At 32.0% G+C, this 19,197-nt stretch overlaps 2 long non-coding RNA genes across 2 annotated transcripts; both read left to right on the plus strand.

Moving 5' to 3' along the window:
• Positions 1–2,077: 2,077 nt before the first annotated feature.
• On the plus strand, positions 2,078–14,161 carry LOC143239296 (uncharacterized). The gene is made up of 5 exons (XR_013021107.1): positions 2,078–2,918; positions 3,416–3,564; positions 9,724–9,850; positions 11,135–11,224; positions 14,003–14,161. It is a non-coding gene; the product is annotated as an uncharacterized LOC143239296 (long non-coding RNA).
• Positions 14,162–14,188: 27 nt separating this feature from the next.
• LOC143240924 (uncharacterized) lies at positions 14,189–17,404 on the plus strand. The gene is made up of 3 exons (XR_013022048.1): positions 14,189–14,286; positions 15,606–15,724; positions 17,370–17,404. It is a non-coding gene; the product is annotated as an uncharacterized LOC143240924 (long non-coding RNA).
• The last annotated feature ends 1,793 nt before the right edge of the window (positions 17,405–19,197 follow it).

Consider the following 19,197-nt stretch of genomic DNA (forward strand, 5'->3'; position numbering starts at 1 on the left):
ACCTTCACAAGAAGTCGACGAATCTCAAAGCGAAAAATTGTATTGTTTGTATTTACGCGGATAGCGTGTCTTATAGAAAAGCCACAAATGGATATCTGCTCAGCCCACCGAGTGGAATCGAATCCCTGATTTTTGTGTTGTAAATCCGGAGACATACCACTGTACTAGCAGGGGGGCATTTTTTTTTTTTATATTAACTTTGTGGTAATTTTCAGCATGGTAATCTGTAGAGTTGTTGTTACATGCTAATTCATTAACTTGTGTTTTATTTACTGTATTTCTATGTTGAGGTGGGATAAATAAAGAGAAAAAAAAAAAAGCCGGTTCTCGTCTGATCACCAAAGCTAAGCAACGGCGGGCCCGGTTAGTACTTGGGAGGGTGACCAAATGGAAATACCGGGTGATGATGACATTTTCCTTTTTTTATTCACGTTTAAATTGGTAGGTCTCGCAAAGATCTGATCGATACCTCTCACTTTTTTCACAATTTCTGATTTAAGAGATAAAAAAGAAAGAAAGTGGTGGGCTCAATTGAAGTGCCTTAATAGTAGGTGTCTATAATGGTAAACTCTGGGGAAAACATTTTTGTTACAGGAACTAATCTACTTTTCCTATCAGCTATAGAGGAAAAATCCGTGCAAGTAACGAACGAAAATCAACAAGTCGGTTAATTAAACACGCTTCCAAAACGTATTCTTGACCAGAGGCTTTAGCAAAACAAAACGAAATTCAAACCATCATTTCCTGCGATCGTCGAGATAAGTAATAGCTCTCTAAACAGGTGGCGTGAGCCGCGTTCCATTTCACTTTTAACTAAACCCATCGGTTGAGACATATTTTGGAGAAAAGAAATAAACTATCTCTTCAGGTTGACCTTGGTGATGCACAAAGGGTGCGAGATCTACAAAACAGAAACTCCCTTAAGGAGTAGATCCAGCCCAGATCAATCTGAGGCAGTCTTATACAAATGGAATTTAAAGCGTTTTCCTATTTCACAAAATTGTCTCTGCTCGTGCACGTTTTGCCTAAGAAAAAAGCAATTGTCGAGGGGTCTGTTTGCTACACAGAAAGGGCGACGCGACTAAACTTTCAAATTTCCTTACTTAACGTTCGCTAAGTTTTGGTAAAATTACTTTGTCCAGACATATAACCCGCAGAGAGAGACTTCACTCGAGACACATGACGATTGCACATCTTATTTAAAACAAATGCTTGTACGTATATATCTATTTTATATGCACGTTCCTTTGAAAATTAACTTTCCAATAACGACAAGAGTCTTTGCTATTGGGGCATGAAAGAAAAGGTGAGTAGGAATAAAAAAGTTACAAAAGAGTAAAAGCAAATTTTGAAAATATAGCAGTGAAAACAAAACGTGAAGCAAACGTCTTTAGATAATAAGGAACTTGGTACGTGGCACGCTTCCGACTCGCGAACGGCAGGAACCGAGTGTGACAGGTGCATCGACAACAACTGTTGAAATTTGAAACACACACAGCCTTTTCCTTCACTCTCGGTGTGTAACGTCAGAGAATTATCCCCATTTTTTGCAGTGTACGTTGATCAACATCCATACACTTCTTTAGCCAGAGAGAAAACAGCCACTTCTGAGGCGCTCTCACTTTAGGGTAACAAGCGTTTAATACGATTTTGTTGAAAGAGAAAAAAAGAGAGAGTAGTACACGACTTCTTCCGATTGAAATAAAAATACACATTGATAAAGACAGGTAAATTAACGTGCATAGACGAATGCCCAATAAAAGAAGGGTGAACATTAAATGTAATAAATAATTCTTCTCCTAACACAAGCTCGTGTAAAAAACTAAAGTCTACCCACACATCTGTTAGTGATGGGATGTAGGCCTGTGTAACGAGAGGAAAATACCAGATTTTGTGAAAGTAGGAAAGAAATATAACGAACACTAAACCCCAACATGTGACTAAAAGCCGTTTGAGAAAGTTCTCAGAGGCCTAATTGATCAATTAATTGTTGCATGTCAATCAATGCACACACGCCTGCGTGCGACAGTTTCCAAATCTCGAAATGACAATCGTGTACTTCCGGGGATGTGAACGCACACTGGAGTTATTAGGACTCAGGCTACACTTTCCAGCGTCCTCCAGGAACAGTGAATTTCTAAAGCATCTCTTATATTTCACAACTAGGAAATTTTAGGCTGCGACAACGATTTTCTTTTAGGGTAATACTTAAAACACCAAATATTAAAGAGAATAAAACTGTCATCGTTCATACCACGTTGAAAGCGGCGGTTCTCGTTGTCGAGTGTTTTTTTCTAGCTCCTGATTGACTTAGTGTGTGTTTCTTAGCTAAGACTAGTGAGCGTATAGTTATTTTTCTAGTTTTTTTTTTGGCTTTTTTGCAATTTGTTGGAATATGTCTTCATCAACAAAGAAGGTTATGGAAGTTATGCTTCGCACAGTGTTTGTGGAAACGACAAATTCAAGCCATGGGGACGTTATCCATTCTGTTGTTACTACGTTTGGTGCTTCGTCGGTTACTGCTGTTGCTATCGCCCGGGAGGTTATGAGGTAACTTTTGTTCTCCCTGCTGATGTGGACCTGGCTATCGATGCTGGTCTTGTTGTTAATGGGGTACAATGTTCTGCAAATGGTATAACTAAGCGAACTATTACTGTGTCTTTCATGGATGTACCTGAATATATAGACGATGATGTTATACTGAATAAGCTTAAGGATTTTGATTGTGAATGCTTGTGTGAAAATGCTAAATATATTTTTATGCCTCTTCAAGTTAATACAAATTTTAAATGAAAAATACTTTTAGATGTTAATACATACGGGAGCAATGTGAAACAACATTTCCTTAAATCAGTCAATCATCTTCTACTGGTGCTCTGTGTGGATTATGTGTTGCATCCAAAATTGGACACATAAAGGTGAGGTTCCAATAATAAAAAATATTGATTTTGTTAATCAACAGTATAAAATCATGTTGTTTATATACCTCCACTTATAATTTATTTTAGCATTTAAGCCCAGTGACAAAACTACATGTAATTCTGTAATCCATTCAGTTTTTGTTGTGTAAATATAAGCATTGAACCTGCTTGGCTGAAGATTTAACCCTCCATAAACTGAGTAATAAATGATACTGAATAAGGCTTATAATGTGAAAAGTATATTATAGTTGGTTGAAATATATTAACTACAGACATTTAGTGAACACCAATTTTGTTTCAAAATTTAAAATGCTTTTTCTAAGGTTTTTGGATTTAAAATCAAAGCACAAATTTTGTTTTATTGATTCTTATCTTATTTTAAATTACAAATTCTACAACAATTTTAGAATGTCCTTTTTGTAACGTTTATTTGAGATAATAGGTAGAGAACTATGTTAAAATTATGTGAATGAATATTGTGTTTACTTTATTAGGTTGTCTTGCTAGAAGATGGCTCGGACATGACAGACATAAAAGCTCTGAAAATGAAAAGAATGATAACTAGTTTGAGTCAGGTTGGAAGCTACCTACAAGTGGGCTACCAGGATGGAACTGTTTGCTTGTTCAGTTGTAAAGGCAAAAAGTTAGTGTGGTTTATTTTGTTATGATTATTATATTTGAGGTTAGAAAGCACTAGAAAAACTCAAGTATTTTTTTTTTAGTAGAATAACTACAATAGTTTCTGTCATCAGTGTTTATACTGTTTCAGAAAGTAGCTGGATTATTGATTCAGTAATGATTTTTATGAGATGGTAATCCATGTCTTCACACAAATGTTGTTCCTCTCTTGTATCTCCTATGAGGTTTTCATGACACTAGACTTGAACTTACTCATATGAACTGCACTGTTGCATTATGATGTCATCATGCAAAAACAGTCCTTCAGCAGCAGGAAAACAACACATCCTTCATGTGCAATAACTCCTCCAATGCACTTGTGATAACTTCATTCTTAGCACTGCATTGAAAAGATATGTCATTTTTTTTTCTCTCATTTGCATTTAATTTGATGAGTGAAACTTTTGTTTTTATGATATTTATGTTTATTATTTTTGTTTTTATACACTTGCAGTATTACATAACAAGACTAAAGATTGAATACCTTTTCCCATGCCAGTTATACTGAGGTTCTCACTAGTCAAAAAAACACTTCTCATGGGCATTGTGGTTGAACTTTAGCATATGTGGCAACTGATGGAGGTTTCTACTTTTGTATATATTACCTTCAAACAAGATAAAACCATAGGCTAAACATGAATGGATAGAAAAGATTATTTTCTTTCTAAGTCAGTGTTAAATAAATATTATTTGCATAAAAGTTGTGTATGATCTCTGAGTAGTGACTAGTGATGGTATCAAAGAAAGGATTTTAATGTGAAGTTTACAAACTTAGGAACAAGCCTCAAACCTGGGATTTTGTTGTTTTCTTGAATTTTATTTTATAATGTTTTTGTTCAAGATAACTATCTTTGTGTACATGTTTCAAAACTACAGGAATATTCTTACGTGAGAAGATGTAAGAATAAGTTAAAGTGGTTCTGCTAGTGCAATATATTCAAGTGAAAGAATAGTTTCGTATATATTTATTTTTCATAATAAATTTTTAACACTAAAACAACCCATACTAATACAGGAATGTGTCAGGTATTGAAACTAAACTAAAACTGTTAGAGAGATATTAAACTTGACTGTTGTTCTTAATTAATCTTGTACCTGTGAATGAAACTTACTGTAGGTTTTCTAGTGCTAAGATCCTTTATCCATTTCCATCTTGATAGAACTGTGAATCTTAAGAAATTACTATACATAAATAAAGCACCTGTAAAAGTCTCTCTTATTATTTATAGTTATGTTTATTTAATGTCTTTGGGCAGTATCAGATGGAGTTCATTTGTATCCTGGATCTCAAACCTTTATTAGAATATCATAATTAAATTATATTTTGAAAAGAAAATTTACATTCATTAAAAAAGTTTACCTTTAGTCAGTATACACATATAAAATTCACAAGAACTTTTAAGACTGAAAATGTGATCCAACCAGTAATGTTATCATATGCTATCAAATTATTTCTTTATCTTCTATTTTAGTTTTAATTTATTAACCACTACTTTCTGTATAGGCAAAGAAAAATATTAAATTAATACTAACCAATGCTTGTGGAATTTTATAAATTAATCAAGCCATCAGAACTAGGGATGTTTACATATCCAGTACTAGGTTTGTAAGTGTTGTATTAAAAAACAAACAAACATGTGTTTCATTCCCTTTGAACATGAAAAGAAAGGTTAATATTTTTCACAGGTATATGCTTTGGTTTTACCATGGTTATTTATAGCATCTAGATAACCAGCTTTAAAATATGTTGATGTTATTATTACCATTTAATGACTAATTATCCAGCATGGTTAAGTGATTAGGGTGCTTGACTTGTAATCTGAGGGTTGTGAGTTTGAATCCCCATCTCACCAAATATGCCCACCCTTTCAGCAATGGATGTGTTACAATGTGACTTCAGTCACACTATTTATTGGTGAAAAAGTAGCCTAAGAGTTGGCAGTGGATGATGATGACGACTAGCTGGCCTTCCCTGTAGTCTTCCACTGCTAAATTAGGGATGGCTAGTGGAGATAGCCCTTGTGAAAACAAACTGTCCAATTACACATTGGTGATAGTTAATCCAGGGTTGATGATAATGGTAAATACAGGGTGTCCCAAAATGCATATACCAAAAGGAAAGTTGACCTAACAGGTGTTATGGCCACATAAACCATATGGTAATATGGAGGTATGGAATACTCTATCTTTCACACTTCTCTTAAAAGGTGATGTGGTTGGTGAGGATCTGTAAACCTTGTTTTAGAACAGTCTTTAAGTGACTACCACTTAGATTGTATCACATCCTGCAGTTTGAAGGATAATTTCTTGGTAAGTGCAGAACAAGTTTCTTTGTTTTGCTTTTAGATTGCCTATACTTTTATGAATAGGATAACCTAGTTAAAACTTGCCTCTTTTGATATGTGTTATCACTTCTAAATCATTTGGTTAATTGTTATCTTTTTTCATGTGTGTTATCATTTATAAGCATTTAGTTAATTGTTATCTTTTTTAATGTGTATTATCACTTATAAACATTTGGTTAATCATCTTTATAATGTGTATTATCACTTGTAAACATTTGGTTAATCATCTTTATAGTGTGTATTATCACTTGTAAACATTTGGTTAATCATCTTTATAATGTGTATTATCACTTGTAAACATTTGGTTAATCATCTTTATAATGTGTATTATCACTTGTAAACATTTGGTTAATCATCTTTATAAAGTGTATTATCACTTGTAAACATTTGGTTAATCATCTTTATAATGTGTATTATCACTTGTAAACATTTGGTTAATCATCTTTATAATGTATATTATCACTTATAAACATTTGGTTAATTATCTTTTTAATATGTATTATCACTTATAAACATTTGGTTAAGTGTGTTATCACTAATAACCAACTCTTTATAAGTGATAATGCATAAAATGTAATAACAAAAGTGAAGAACTTTGAAATTTAAAAATAAACAACCAAACATGTTTCTACCTTTGAATAGAATGGACATTTTTTTTCTATATTTAATAATTATAACATTAAAGGACAACGAGAAAATTTTTGATACATCTGGATTGTCTTATCCACTAAATTAAACTAAAGCCTTAAAAAAGATTCAAACTCAAAGCTAGCCATTATCGTTCAAATATATTTTAAGGTTTCCCTTAAACTTGCTTAAATTAACTGCATTCATATCTGAAAGTAGTACTTCTCCTCTGATGCCCTTTCCAATAATTCAATATTCGTACTGAAGTAAAGACCTCTATATGTGGCCTAATCAGTGACCTATGGAATGACATTATAACCTTTTTATACATTATTTAGAATTTGAAAAGATACAGTCTAAAACCCTATTTTCCTTGCCATTAGTAACAGCACATTGTTTGGATGGCTTAAAAAAATTAATGATCAATAAGGAAGACACTGAGATCTTTTTCTTCTGTAATACTTTTAATGTTAAATTAAATTTCAGCTTGTGATACACCACATGTAATACATTGCATTTATTAGAATTAAAAACAAGGTGCAATTTCTTTGCCTAGCGCACTAACTAATCCAAATTTTTTTGTAAAGCAGCAGCGTCCTTTTCACAGTCAACAACACCCAAAACTTTAATAATGTCAGTAAATTTAAAATATCAAGAGATTATTTATTCATCTATGTCACTTAAGTAAATAAAAAAAACAACAAATGTGCTAACACTGAGCCTTGACGTTCCCTACTTGTGACATTAGTCTGGTTTGACCTAGCTGTATTTATAACAACTATTTGCTTTTTTCTGTCTAGCCAGCTTTCTATCTAATGAGCCAACCTATTCACCACAGCTACTGAGATAACATTTTTCAACAACCATTTTATGTGGCACTTTGTCAAATCCTTTCTGAAAATCCAGATACACCATCTTACCCTTACCTACACAAAAGTAATCTCTTGATATAGTGTTAAAAGTTATTAAGGTGCTGAGTATTCAACAAAAGTTTTAAGTGACTTTCCAAAGCATCTTTTATCACCACTGACATGCGACTAATGGACTCATAATTAATAATTACTGGAACAATTTCTATTACCTCCATTGAAAGCGGAAGTGACATTAGCCAACTTGAAATCTTATATTCAAGGATTTACAAAGATTTAAAGCAAATGGCTCACATGATCATGACTTAATCTCTTTCAAAACTCTTGAAGAAGCATTATCTGTATCCAGGAGCTTTATCATTCTTTAAACTTCCAAATGTATTCTTAACAAGCTTATAATTAATGTGATCATTCTAATTCATCCCTTGTTTCCATCTAGAAACTGCTTAGTTTGAAAAACACTGATTAAATCTTTATTAATAAAAACTAAAGGATAACGTGTAATGTAATTTTTTTCCTTCTAAATACTTTGTCACTGTTTGAAAGATGCCTGAGCCATATAAGCCATTTCTGGTACCATTATGTTGCTTTGGGGAAATGATTTGAGAAAGTTGGTGAATTTTTAGATATATATATATATGCATTTAATGTTTTAATTCACCCTTCTTTTCAAATTTTATTTTCAAGGCTCCTAGACCTGGCATGGCCTGGTGGTTAGGGTGCTCAGCTCGTAATCTACAGGTTGAGACTTCAAGTCATGTTACTAAAGAGATAGACTCTTTTGTGGGCCTGGTACCAAATATATCTATGGTTCCCTATTTGAATGTGTTCTCTTTTTACAATTTATTCAGATAATATTGAAATAATTCATGTTTTAAGTCATTAAAATTTAAAAATTTTGGTAAGCTGCACTTCATGCTGGGATCTTGTTTTCCGGTCAGTATAATACAAGCAGTCATGAAGTCTTTATTTTTCTTTCTTCAAAATCCATTGTGTATATAAAAAAAAAGAGTGTGTCTGAGATGTAGTTATAGTATAACTTTAACTGCATAAAGTGCTCTAGAAAAACAGTGTGATTCAAAAATGTATGCTTTTTAAATACTCTTTCAAAAAATGTATTAAATTCTTCAAATTTACATACTGTCCATGAAAATACGTATTAAATTGTGCACTTAAAAAAACTTGAAGACACTTTGTGATTGGCTCCTTCCAAGAGTTGGGAACTATCACCATTGTTTATATATCCCCTACTGGTATCTCTGCTCTCCAATAAATCCTTTGTATTGAAATGTATTGAAGGCATTAAACTGTTTTTACTTCTGTTTAATAGTAACCCTTGAAGTATTTACTTAGAAACTTTTGTGAATATTTCAAAGGAAGATTTAGTTTTTTCTATACCTTACATCAGAACGAGAGAAGTATTAGTTACAAAAGAGAAATATATATGTGTGTGCATGGATGCATAAGTATGTTTTAACTTGCATGTGTAAATGTATCTTCAGAATTATTATCAGTTGAGTTACAGTTTCTAGATAGGATTCACTTGTATTGTGACACATTGTTTCTTGAGTTGTGGCTGTTAGGTTGGATTCACTTGTGCACATTATGACCCATTGTTAGTGAAATTGTGATTTTTAGGTAGAATTCACTTGTGTCCATTATGACCCATTGTTATTTGAGTTGATAAAGTAATTATGTATGATTTAATTCAAATACAATGAGTTGTAACTGATCTACTTAAAAGTTATCTTACCATGTGTAACACATTACTTGATAAATGTCATTATTTCAATCCATGTTAAAGCTCTTACAGTAACATTTGTTTTATTTTACTAACTACTAAATGTTCCATAACATAAACCTTGTCTCAGTTGTTCAACAGTAAGTTTACAAACTTAGTGCTAAAACTTGGGGTTTGATTTTCCAAAATGGACAGAGTGGAGATAGCCTATTGTTTAACTTTGCAGTAAAACAAAATTATATTATTGAAATCATGTATAGTCTATAATTTATTTATTTCTGCTAAACTTTTTTTTTTTTTGGTATGAACCTGGGACAGTCACTTTTGACTGTTCAGATGGCTTCAGTTACACAAAACCTGATATGATTAAATAAAAAATGACAGCATAGATATTCACAATCATGGCTTAAAGTTGAATTTAGAACATAAAATCATCATTTTTTATTATATTTATAATGTGGACTTGTGTTTATCTAGATACAGACAGGCAGATATATAAGCTATAACTCAAATGCAAATATATAAATAAATCTGTTTCTCAGGGAGGTTACATCTTTGCTGGATGTGTAGATGGTTCATCAGCATTATGGAATATAAATGGAAATTTGATTACCAGTCTACCTGCGTTATATTCCCACAAAAGCTACCCAGCTTTTACCCTGCAGAAAGGTAAATTGTATTCATTCTTCTAAGTTTGTTTTTGTTATGATTTCTACTTTCCTAAGGTTTAATAATGTCATACAATGACAAATGTGCCAATAATATATTTATAACAATTGAAGATTTAGTATTAACTTCTGGTTACAGCAGTTAGAGAAGTTCTTCTACTTAGAGAAGAACTAAAATCTAAAAATAAACCTGGATTAAATGAGCATAGCTAATCAAATATACTTGATTTATATTATTGCTTATAAAGATTACAATGCATTGGTTCACCAGTTTGGTGCTTTACTGTTAAAGAGAGATGATTGATTCGAGAAAACTTTAAATCATAAAAAATGTGTGTGTACAAATTGCCTGGATATTATATGAATAACACTGAGAAGATACAGTGGTTATCTTATGGTCATCAGATACAATTAGTGACTGTTGAGCTTGTTAGTTAATGTGAATTTTTCCATTTAACCTCTAGGTATCTTTCATATTTTGTGTTGTTCAGTTCGTAGCAAAGTGGTATCTTCTCCCACATATTCTAAATCACATTTGATTTTTATAATTATTTGATAATAAACGTCTTGAAACCATCAATGATAACTTCCTATGCATGATGTGCCACGAATTAAAAACACCCACAAAAAAAGACCATAGGTAGTTGAATAAAACTTGCAATTACTCTGTGTTACCTGGGATGGCATAAGCCTAAGAAGCCACATCAGTTAAATTAACTGTGATTACAAACACTTACTTTATATACCATGAATGATGTATATTGGATATTAATCGTTTTTCTAAATGGTTTTTATAGGAATGTTCTCTTAAGATCCCTAGTATTTTGGTGATATCCATGCAGTAGTTACATTAAAAATTACATATATTGGTAGTCCCATACTATGTTATTTCATACTTATTTCCAGTAGAAGTAATAAGAGAAACAGTGTATTTTGTAGAAGTCTGCTTTGATTTATAATGACGAGAAACTCACTTTAAGTAAAAATGAATTTATTGCCTTCTTGTTTAGGTGTTAACAATTTTACTAGAATAAAGCAGAAAACAACATTTTGACCTTCTTAGGTCATCTTCATGTTGTTCTCTGTTTTCTTTTTGTAAAATTGTTAATACCTATACCAGTTGTCCTGGGATACAGCCTGCTATAATGTTTTGTTTTAGTATTTTGTTTCCCAAACTCTAGAAGGAAGTTGTTAAAATATTATGAACCTGTATATTCCTCAGCAGTTTTGTTATTATATGCTATCACATCAGGTTTACTCTTGTATTTATCTTCCTTTAAATGAGAATGAAAACTTGGGCAAAGAAAGTCGATTCAGGGGCCTGATTGCAACAGAAGAAGAAGATTGTTCTATTACAATCAGAAAACCTTTTGCAGTAAGTATTTGTAAACATTATCTATTGTTATTAATGGCATGACAAGTGCATGGTGTAAAAGCTATTCTTTTTATTTTCTCAAATCATATAACAGTAGAGTATAAGCACAAGCTAAATTATTCTTGTGGAAAGAGGGTTGTGGTATATTAAATAAAACATATTTTTTAAATTTCAAAACTACAGTTATGATCCTTTTTGAGATTTGATATTTATACACCCACCCAAACACTTATAAAACATAATTATATGTGTGTGTGTGTATATATACATTTTGTGTCTCTATCCATTGTCAGACTACTACTAGTTCAGTAGCCCAATCTCAGACTTTGTGGAATGGTAGCTTGTAACTTTTTAATAAGGGTTTATAACTCCCTCCACCCCCCAAAATTGATGTTATTGAACACTTGTTATCTTTGAGGGAAATTAATGTTAACTACATTCGTAGGGAGTGCCACATCTTTACACACGAAAAAACAAATGTATAGCACAATATATAGAGTGTTGGGGAAGGCACAGAATGTCTTATATTTCAAAGAGTGTGCTAGCACTCTTAATGGTAGAAAGGAATGAAAAAAAAATGGATACCACTATTGCAATAATGGCTGAGCTCAAATGAAGTTTCTAATCCAACACCCATCATAAAGCCGATATGAAAAATACATTTCTTGAGTTATGACCACTTTCTGTTTTAACCCATGACCTTTCAACTTTGTCGCATAAGACACATTTGAAGCCAATGACCACAGATTAATTAAGCATGTGAAACACTGTGGAGAGACAAAAGTTGAGTGTTGAAAGCATGTAACAGAAATCACACCTCCCATAAATATTTATACCATTACCTCATATATATTGAGTTCTTAAAGCCAGTACAAAACGTTTGATCAGTTAATAATGATTAGTGTAATAATATTTATTAAATTATTATTGTGTGAAAGTTAGGATTTTTATTTATTTATCATAAACTCACCAACACATTATTTTAATCCCATAAATTGAATGAAAAGGATATCTCAGCTTTTAAATATAAAAAAATTACCTGATACATTTTATCTTTTACTCTTTATTTATCAATGTATTTTAGAGTTGTTATTTGTTACATAATGTAAGGATGATAAGAGCTGTTTCTTTCTTGAATGATACTTAATATCTTGATGTATGTTGCAAACCAGTTCATGTGTCATACTGTAGTTGATTCACATTATAAGCATGTTTACATGTGATACTGAATGTGCAGTGTGTAATACAAGTCTGTTCACGCTAGGTATTTAATGTGCTGATAAACGATTCAGTGCATTATGTTAAAATGATTTGAATGTTTAAATCAGCAAATTGTGACAGGCTTGGTTGATATAAAATTGTGGTGGAATAACATGTAATAGAATTTCATTTTGACATTGCATGGCACTTTGTAACTAGTGTGATGCCACCAAAAATAAATAATTTTGAGGAAGGGTATGCAACAGTCCTTTTCAATATGTACTTAGATCAGAGATATTCCATGTACTTAACGACACAGAAAACAAAAAAATTATTGATCAACTTGGGGTACCAGGACCATCTAGAAAGAGACCTGCAATAAACAATTCCTTAAGCATGGAAAGCAAAGTGTGTTGTCCCTTGTAACAGGTGAGAATCCAAACACATAAAATCTAATGAGGGTAGCTTTCCATGTGCCCCAGGCAACAGTACACAACATAATCCAGAAGTATCTTCGTTGAAAGGGCAACAGGTTACAAGTTCATCAAAATTAGGTTTCCAGTTGTAACTCCCATTTAATGGCTCTATACTTCAAGCACCTAAAGAATAAAACAGCATTCTTGCTATTCTATATGAAGACATGCCAATAAAGTCACCACATGCAATGCTTGTGAATTCGTGTGAGAGAGTCTGTTGAAACAGACACCAGGAACCATCATCCTTGTACACTAACATCTTACAAGAAACTTTCAGAAAGAATGCTGTACTGTTGACATGAAAGTATTACAATAGCAACTACAACTTCTGAGCCATTGTCAAGATGCATGGTCCTCAGATAAATCATAAACAAACATGGCAAGGTGTGCTTTATTGAGATGAAGTAGCCCCAAAATAATTTTGATATAATGTACTCGACTATCAGTATTACATACCTATACACACATGATGTTTAATTGTTGATGTATATTTATTTGGAAATTTAGACACATTATATTTATTCTAATGACTTAAATTACAAATCTTTTCACATATAACATTTAACAAGCTAATTTATATTATGAACCTCTATGGAAAATATAAACATCATGCATATCCAGTGTGATGTAATAAATCAAACATTCTGAGTTTTGGGTGGTGGAATTTTTTATTCCTTATTTATTTAATATTCACTATATTGTAGCAGATAAGACTATTTAGAGCATTGTAACTGAGGTTGTCTTTACTTCACTGGTTAATTATTGTGATTGCAAAGAAGTTTTAATCTTATGTTTTCACAACATGTTACTTATTTGGTTTTAATTGTTAGATACTGATTCTATTTTACTGCTTCATTAGTAATTGTATTTTAAACTATACTTGTGTTTGACTTTTCATTATATTTTGTAAAGTCCTGTTAAAATACGTTTCTTTCTTATCATGTGAAAAAAAAACGCAACTTGACAATTTGGAGTTCGTTCTCTAAAAGTTCAATATATTTAATGAATTAAACAGTTATAAAGTAATTCATCAATTTTAAACTCTCTTACATATATTAAGGAATTAGGTGACAAGTTGTTTCATATCCTTTCATGTTATAAGAGAATAGAAAAATGCACCTTGTATGGACACAGTAAGCCAGTACTGGGATGTGCTGTGATAGACAATGAACAGTTAATCTCAACTTCTGAAGATCGAACCCTGAAGTTTTGGAACTTGAAGACTTTAACAAATGATAATTCTAAACACCACAAGGGTCAAATGAACATAATAGATTTGGGACAATGGGCCACATTCTCAGTAGGGATGAGTTGGGAAAGCTGGTAATATGGGAGTTGACTATAAACGGTAGCTTATCTGCCATTAGTTACTGTGGCCATGAAGAGGTAAGTTTGGTTCAGATTCAGTTTATCCAAAATAATTATGATACACTCAGTATGAAAGTAAAAGAATGAATCTGTAAAATGCCACTAAGAAAACAGAAGACTTGTATGGTTCACGGGTGTGGATCATAAATAGATAAAATATTACATCGATATTTCATGCAATTTTAAACCTATTCCACCATGTCATAATATCATGTAGTTTTCTTCAACATTAACTAACCTTTACATAGGTCTTGTTATAATTTTTAGCTTTTTGTCACATGTATATGTAATATATGAAAGTAATAGTACTTACTTACTATGTGGTTTTTCAGTCAGTACAGGAAAGGTGTCATAAGGAATTCCCATAAGGAAAAAAGATGGTTTCAAACTGATCTATTTCTTTTTATTTATATTTGTTTGTACTTAAACTGTGAATAGGTGTTGCTCTCAGAAAACGTATATTTTGTGTGTGTCATAGAGTCCTATTACTTTTGGACAACCCTGTGTGGTATTCTGATCTGGATTTATGTTATTTTTATAGAAGAGTTAATGCACATGATCACATATGAAAGAGAATTTCAAAATTGACTAAAAACTTGTATATTCAAATATTGGACTATTCTGGTTGGAAGAAGGAAAATAGTCAACTCTTCAAAGGTGTTATAGTTTTCAGTCATTTTTTTTATTAATTTATAGATTTATGTAAAATTCTTTAATATAAATTTACAGGAACGTTGTGTTGGTGAAGTGTTTAAATTATTTACATGTACACCAGCATGAACAAAAATATTGTTTTTTCAGAACAAATTACTTTTGTACAAATAAGATTCAGTTGGAACATAGGATGTTGTCCATTTGCTGTATCATTTCATATAAATAAAGACTTAAGTAGTTTGCATTAAAATTCAATGTGAAATGAGTTTTTAACCTTGTGATCTTGAAATTGTTATGAAATTTACCTAATGGTGCTCAAAATTATCAAGGAAATTAATAGATTAATATTTGCAATTATTTCTAGAGTGAAAAGTGTTAATTAGGTGCTGTACAATATCTGTAATGACACAAAAGATGAAAATTGTGTTTTATTTGTTTTCTTTCTTTGAAAAAAAAGTTGATAAAGCTTGCAATAAAACTGATTTTACTTGTATCTCTAATGAATGTAATATGTTTCTGAAATGGTCGTTTAATATGCTTTTATTAAAGGTCCATTAGTTAAAAAATACTGTAAATTGTTATAAATCTAAAATCACTGGTTATTGCTTTATGTCTTTGAGTGATACCAGTTTACTAATTATTGGTCAGTTTCTTATTTCTAACTAATAATATTCTCATGTTAGTGGACAGAAGGAAATGTAACAACAGCAGTTTTTGTACACCCAGAGGGGAAGCAAATACCGTGTACAGTTAGCCAGCATACAAAGGAAGGAAATGAATCATTTTTAATCTCTCTAAAAAAGTAAGTTTCTACCTCAAACAGGCCTAATTCAGTATTCTTTTTAAAGTAAGTATTTGCATAGTTTTCCAACAGTAAAGGTTTTTGTTTTACTTCTACACAGTTGTCTTATTTATATGAGACTCTGAAGACAAACCTTTTACATTATAACAAACAAACAAGAAATTTGTCAGAGTAGTTGATAAAGAATAAATCATAAGATACCAGACAGTAAAATTAGAAAAGGTTAAAAGTCACGACAATAAATATGAAGAACATCAAACTTTAACAAATATTAACAGGTGACAAAACTACATTGGAGAAATGGAAAGACAATTGGGAACAAGAACACAAGGACACTACAAGTTTAATGAAAATGTAGATATTAGTCATTGTAGAACATACTATATAAACTGGAAGCAAAGCACACTGAGACAGAGCAGAAAATCATCAAGTCAAACAGCTTTGACAAATAAAATTAATAAAGGAATTTATTTGCATGACCACAATAAACGTTTGTTAGAAATTAGAAACTTATGGCTACCATTGGTTGAACCCACATTTAGTCGTTTTTCCAATCAGTTAAGAACAAACAACTAATTAAAGTGCATCCACCTTGATAACATATAATACCTTTGCACAGGCTGATCTGAAGACGAAAGGCAGAAGACATTCAAAACATTATCCTGTACACTTGAGTTGTGTAAGTTGGTTGCATAGACACTGATATATTTGTACAAGTGTTTCTTTAATAGGCATTTATTACCAACTTCACAATCAAATGTATAAATATACCATGTACATTATCCATCAGTTATGGTGTAAGTTGAAAAATTGTTAGAAGTCAAACTTCAGGAAGAGAATATATTTATTGTCACGAAAACAATGAACAAATTAGTAATTGAAAATTACTAATAATTTTCACAGAATAAACATCTATTTTGTTATTTGACTGTATTATACTTGAAGATTAAATCAGTGTTTATTTTACTGTAGAGTTCAGAATCAGCACAAGTTATTGGGTGAAGTTACCACCATGAATTATGCATCAAAGGGAGATTGTGTTGCCATAGGCACCCAACAATGTGATCTCTATGTTATGCTTCATGCTAAACGAACGAAGTTTTATTGTTCAGTGTCAATTAATTGGGGTTGACGTTATTAAGTAACATTCAATTCAATCTTTAGAGGATCTGACCTTATAGTTGCAAAACTTACAATTTTCATTTGGATTGAAGTGTTTTCACTGAGCTCATGGTGTTGTTTTCAAATTTTGCAGGTTATATTAGTTAATCACATCAAGCCTAAGGATCATTAGAAACTAGGAACCTGTGGTTACCATTGGTTGATCCCACATTCAGTCATTCTTCCAAACAGAATCAAGAACAAACAACTAATTTGACTACACTAACTAAGGTTATTGGGACAAGTATTAAACCTCACAAATATTACTCACGGGTCTCTACTCAACTGTAGGAGGTCATAAATAGGTGGAATTGTAGGCTATGCCTAATGAAATATATGTAAAAAGAAGGAATATTAAGTTAGACACAAAACATGAATAATTACTTTTTTAAGGAGTAATAATTTCATAATAAAAACATGTGATTTTGACTGGGCAAAAAAATTCTAAAACAAGCTGCTAAGTTGTGTATGTTCTTTTTATCAGGCTCACGGCTTCATGTTTAATACTAGGAGACACCCTAAGTATGTTCATGCAGCTGATGAAAAAAAAGGTGACACATTTTCCTGTGATGACATCTGCAGTAATCCTCAGGTAAAAAAAAATTTAACAGAATGTTATATTGTAAAAACATGTATGTTTTGACATCTGTTCTTTTCACAGAAGACTTTATAGAAGTAACGATTACTAAAATTATCTTTGAGTGGTATGGTTGCTCAACATCTTTGCGTTGCAGATTTGATTTAGTGTTCAACAGGTGATAAGTTTAAACTGAGCTGAAGATTGACCACTATTTATCATATTTATTTAAATGCAGTTATAAGAAAAGCTGTTAGTGATATCCGAGATTCTTTATAGTTTTGGACAGTTTCTAGATGCATGTTTTGTATTTTGGTTGATATGACCTTGTGGTTTTCACATTGAGCTGTGGGTTGTGAGGACTAAGGTTTGAGCCACAGTATGCCATTAATCTTCTGTAGTTACCACACTGAGCTGTGGGTTGTGAGAACTAGAGTATGAGCAATTATTCAGAATTTTAACTGTTACAGGTTTTCAAAACATTTATTTTAAAAGTTATGTATGTTCAGTCAGAGTAAAGTAAAACTATCTAGACATTGGTCAGTTACATATGTTGTTTCAAAATGAAGGTATAATGACATATAATGTGTTGATTATAAACCAATTTTAAAAGAAATTTTTTCTGTCTTTCAGAATTTTTAGCTGATTTAGATTTTTAGTTGCACTTATCTTCAACCTCTATTTCTCTAACTGAAGTAAAAGTCTTTAAGTTTGTTTTGTATGTATCATTACTTTTGATGTGGAAACACAACATCCTTCCTAATTGTATTAGTTCTGTGTGAAAAGGCTATATAAGATTTACATTTTAACTGCAGTATCTGTTACTTCTGCTTGATTTTCTATAATTACTCTATTACCTTAATTTAAAATCAACTTTTCTGGTAGCCTTTGTGCAAATTGGTGTCTGAGATAACTTCAACAGAAGGCCAAGTTACCGTTGGTGTGTGGCCAACAGCACTGTTGACCATTGCTGATGGAGCCGTGTTTGTCGGAGATGTGCAAGGCTTTGTCACAGTAATCAAGGAAGATGGTACTACAGTTGTAAGGCTACATTATAGTTTTTATTAAATATATTAGTTTATCTTTTGATTTTATACTCAAACACCAAGAGATTTCTTTTAATCCTAATTAGACTCGTGTGGAGGAAATAATCTGTTTCAACATCATTAGGAGACATAGACATTCACGTACTGTTTGTATGTCATGAGTTTTAACTGTGTTCACGTGTACTGTGTTTGTATCTAATGAGTTTTAACTGTGTTCACGTTCTGCGTTTTTATATCATGAGTTGTTTTCTTTTATTCGATTTTTTTTCCAATTTCGGTTCATGATTTGTTGCTGTTTTGAATTAAGCAAAAAGCTACCCACGGGGCTATCTACCACGTGCTCTGCCCACCACGGGTATCGAACCTCGGTTTCTAGCGTTGTAAGTCCGCAGACATAATGCTGACCCACTGAGGTGGGCGCGGTTCATGCAGTATCAATTTTATCAGTTTATCCATTCAAATTCGATTCAGTTTATCATTCCTGGTTTCTTTAGCTCAGTGGTTTATGACATACATGTGTAACATTTGAAATTAAGTAGGAGTGAATAAAAGTTTCGTAGCAAGAGTGTGTTTTCTAATAATAAAGCCACATTGGGGTATGTGCTGTGTTCACCAAAAAGTTTGTTTTTAGAATTTCACGCAAAGAGATACACAAGGCTTTTACACTAGCCGTCCCTAATTTAGCAGAG

Source organism: Tachypleus tridentatus, chromosome 13, assembly GCF_004210375.1.
Source record: "Tachypleus tridentatus isolate NWPU-2018 chromosome 13, ASM421037v1, whole genome shotgun sequence".
NCBI lineage: Eukaryota > Metazoa > Arthropoda > Merostomata > Xiphosura > Limulidae > Tachypleus > Tachypleus tridentatus.